At 35.5% G+C, this 5000-nt stretch overlaps 1 protein-coding gene across 1 annotated transcript in view; it reads left to right on the top strand.

Moving 5' to 3' along the window:
- The window catches only part of LOC137626523 (uncharacterized), a 192138-nt gene that overhangs the window by 122149 nt on the left and 64989 nt on the right, over window positions 1–5000 (top strand). The window lies entirely within an intron of this gene.

The raw sequence follows: 5000 nt of genomic DNA on the forward strand, positions 1-5000 counted from the left end.
AATATATATATATATATGTAAATATATATATATGTATGTATATATATATATATATATATACATATATATATATATATGTATATATATAAATATATATATATATATATATATATAGGAACTGAAATAACCCAGAGGTTTTCGTAGCTCAATCCTGGTAAATCCTTGCAATCCTTCTCAGGCAATTAAATCTTTTGAAGAATCGCGTTCAACAGATTTCTTTCGGCGAATAACTTCGCCAAAGTTTTCTTTTGGGAAGAAATCTTTTAATTACTTTTGACACAAGTAATAGAGAGAGAGAGAGAGAGAGAGAGAGAGAGAGAGAGAGAGGGTTAAAAGGAAATAAAGGTTTCAGTGGAAACTGGAATAATTTGCAAGAGAGAGAGAGAGAGAGAGAGAGAGAGAGAGAGAGAGAGAGAACACTCCTAGGACCTCTTTATTCAAATGATCTTAGATTAAACTTTCCTCATTCAAGACGTTTTTTTTTTCTTTTTCAGAGTCTTACAGAATTGAAGGTAATTCCCTTTGCAGTTATCAGTTAAGACTTCAAGAATTTATTGTTTATAAGGGAAGATGGAGAAGTAAAATAGAAATGGACGACGTGACTGGTCAATTCTAGACAGGGATTGATGATGATCATGACGATTATATATATGAGAGAGAGAGAGAGAGAGAGAGAGAGAGAGAGAGAGAGAGAGAGAGAGATAGATAGATTTTTGTACTTTAACGTCTTTGAGGTATTTCTCTTATTCTGGAAAAAAATATATTGATTTATCTTTATGATGAATGAAATAAATTTCTAAAGTGATATGCACTTATCATAGCCACATGAACCTGAGTCCTTTAAGTAGGGTGACTCACTGCTTGAAGGGTTGGAAGTCCCCCTGGAACCCAAAACTTGAAGCTTCTACAACTTCCCTGGAAGTGTTCTAGGCTTGATATATACGAATTGAAGCAAGGACACTGTCACCACCTACACGTCTATCATATGGATAAGAAACTGATAGGCACTTTGACGTACAATGAATTGTACCGTATTATGTATAAAGAAGCCGTACCCCACCGGGGGGAGGTCAGTAGGAATTCAATACCAAGGATATGAATAATGGGTTGGTATTAGATTCACCATACCAAGCTCTCATAGGGATGGGGAGATATACTTCTTTGGTTGCAAAGAATGGTGCTCTAAAGCGTAGCATACCAGCATCTGGTCCTACCAGCTTTTAACATTTCGACAGCTGACCCCAATACAGAGGTAAAACAATGAAGTATGAGAGCCAGCGATACTAGCTTTCATTCAATACTTATGTCAAAACGTTATAATAGACGAGATTCATCTTTGTCCCGTGGGTTGGGGGGGGGGGGGGCTGGTTACACAACCACTTGAGCTGCTAGGACAGGTCCAACCATAAAGGTCTCAAGGAACTTGAGAGTACCTTCTCGCAAGTAAAAGGCCTTGAAGGTTGCCTGCCTCTTCCAAACACCTGCCTTCAACACTTGGCACACCAACAGATATCTTTATAAAGCAAGTGTGGTGCCCTTAGCCAGGAACTCATGAGCCCTGGTCCTGGCTGAGTCCTCAACCCTCTACAGAAGAAATCATGAAGCAAGAAAATACCGTGTTCCTTGACGCGTCTTTTTTTTTTTTTTTTTTTTTTTCCACCAGCCAGAGCTAGTGAAAAGTCTCGTACACTCAAGCCAGAGGCTCCAAAGTCTTTTCAGATGACACCTCAGACACCACCTCAGGAACAACCTGTTTGAGAAGTGATGGACTACAGCGTCCCAGACTCTTCCAGACCCATTAGCCCATAGGTTTGCTGTCTGGTGGGCCAGGTGATTACATTCCCACCAGACAGCACAAGGCTCTTGTACTTCTCCAGAGGCTACAAGTTGAAAACATCGTCGATATTGTGAATTACGTCCCTGCACCCAACAAGGGAGGAAGGGCACTCCCAGGACCCCTGGGCACATGGGTCGGTTTTTGGAAACAGGGAAGGAGTCGGGAGCACTGGCATTGGGTCAGATATTTTGGTCGCCCTAGGTACCGGGAGAACACTGTTCGACAATAATTGCAATACAAGATACTTCCAAGGGACCAATACAGAGACATGAGCAAGCTTCCCAGTCTGACTATGAAGAACGTCTCGCTCGCAACTTCCCTTTCCGGGGATACTCCTACCACTGTGCCGGAGGCTACAATCAAATCACGGAAAACGGGGATGCCAGCGACCAGACATGTCCTAGACAGGAAGCACAGAGGAAATGCACTTCTAACACTTGCCTCGCCATGAAGTGGTCATAGCATCTGCCTCGTCCCCGTTACCATATTTTTAACAACCAAATTTGCCAAAGAGCAATGGAACCAACAGTTTTGGCAGGCGCTGCATTGCGTCCGTACGTCACAGTCGTCTAAATAGAAGTGAGTTATAGCTGACTGGATGGGGGACGAGGCTTCTGACTCTGCTACCTCTCTAGCAGAATAATTCTTGGAAGTAATATCTAAAATTAAAGACGTGGGTTTATAGGTAGCATAAGAACAAATTAAAATGGCAACTTTCAGTTCATATTCCTTGAATTTACATACCCATGATGGTAATGAGGAATAATCTTTTTTTGTTTTTGCCCATATAAAATTCCTAATTGATATTTCTTGTTAAGAAAATCTGAAAAATCATCAATTACACACACATAAAATTAAATTTGGTTATTTGGAATCTAAATTATCAAATTTTACCTTAAATGTATTACTGACCAAAATGATAATTAATAAATGTCCCTTTTAAAGGACTAATATTGCGTTATAATATTTTTAATATAGAATTATGACAAGTAAACTTGTATTATTTCTAAGGAGAAAATATCAAAGAATATTACAAATATTAGATACAAATCTTATAGTAACTCAATTGAATATTCCTAATATTTCTAGTTCAGTTATGAATCGAGTAAATTTAATAAAAATTCATACCTGAACAAAAAATTAAAATCGCTAAAATAAATATGTTGAGAAGTTGACTTTCTTGATTTGTAAAAGATTTCTAAGAAAAAAAAATAAACACAAATGGAGAGAATAAAGGACTGTAATTCTCGAAATAGGATTGGAGAGGCCAAGGCAAATCCGACGCCCTAAGAGGATTGAAGGATTGAAGGATTCCCGATTCCCAGTAAGAAGGATGAAGAAGATCTTGAGGTCGAGACTAGAGTGATTTCACCTCATTTTGTAATTCGTAGATCGATGCTGGAGGAGGAAATAGATCTCTTGGTGTTTGTATTCGAATATGATTTGGAAAATAATACGTATCTTAAGTATATATATATATATATATATATATACACACAAATATATATATATATATATATATGTGTGTGTGTGTGTGTGTATTTCACAAATTTCTAAGTTAAGTAAAATTTGGAAATTGAATCGCATGAAATTACATATAAAAATCATTCTACATATTAATTTAGTGAGATCTGGGTTACCGTATGGACATGAGTCTTGGTATGACAATGAAACAATATCAAACAGATTTTGTAGATTTGAGAACAAAGCCTTCAGAAGAATATTGGGAGTTAAATGGCATGGCAGGATTTAAAATGAAACTATAAGAATATTACTCAATTGCCATATGTTGATGAGGTTAGGGTGAGTGATAGATGAAGATGGTTTAGGCATGCTCTTCGCACTCCCCTAGAGAGATTAGTTCACCAAACTTTCAATTGGTCTCCACAAGCCACTAGAAGAGTTGGAAGATACAGGCCTACTTGGCTGAGTAATATGAAGCGCGAAGTAGAAGATAAATTGAGAAATTTTGATTTAAAAGCTCAGAATATTAGGATAGAGACGACTTGCAAAGTCTAACAGAGGCCTTTTCAGACAATGGGCATAGTAGCTAAGGATTATATAATAAATAACTTATTATAATTTGCTTCAATGAGTGTACCTATCTCAAAATTATCCGATCAATAACTCCAAAATGTATTCTACTTCAAAATTAATATGCATAGATAAAAAAAAAACTATAAACAGAATGATTTACCATTGGATAGCGCAGCCCTTTCCAAAGATGTCTGGTAATATTCTCTAAACCCCTTGCGCAACCTGCTCCCCATTGCACGATCCTGGCATCGCCTCATCTGCAAAGGTGACACCTGAAAAGAGACCCATAGATATGGCTTCTTCTTCTTCTCCTTCTTCTTCATCTTCTTCCGTCCAGACAACATCCCAGGTAATCTTGGGACTCACATAATGATGTTATTCATATCTTTTCTAGGGTCCTGAATATTGAAAAGGGAGAGAAAAAGTATTTTTTTTCATCCTCATATATATACTGTATATATATACTGTATATATATATACATATATATATATATATATATATATACTGTATATATATATATATATTTATATACATATACATATATATATATTTATATACATATACATATATATATATTTATATATATATATATATATATATATAAATATATATATATATATATATATATATTTATATATATATATATATATATATATTTATATATATATATATATATATATTTATATATATATATATATATATATATGAAGGGGAAATTCCTTTCTCTTCAACTGAAAGAGATTTCGTTGGGGGGAAAAGATCGGAGATAGTTGGGTGTCATTTTCTTCTGATCTTTATTACATCCAAAGAATGGAAGTTCTCTCTCTCTCTCTCTCTCTCTCTCTCTCTCTCTCTCTCTCTCTTTCTTGTGAAAATATTTCGTTTTCTATTCCTCTGCCATAAATCGCTTCTCAAGAAGGGACTGTCTTAACAGATTGGATATGTTGAATTCAGGGAAAGTGGAAATTGAAAAAAATGTATTGAATTAAACTAGTGTTACTACTAAGATTACTAATTATGTTTCTGCTCTTTTGAGTACTACTACTCTCGCTGCTAATATTAGTACTATTATTTTTTTTTACCGCTACTATCACTATACAATATTATGATTACAATTACTTAGAA

Source organism: Palaemon carinicauda, chromosome 34, assembly GCF_036898095.1.
Source record: "Palaemon carinicauda isolate YSFRI2023 chromosome 34, ASM3689809v2, whole genome shotgun sequence".
Classification (NCBI taxonomy): Eukaryota; Metazoa; Arthropoda; class Malacostraca; order Decapoda; family Palaemonidae; genus Palaemon; species Palaemon carinicauda.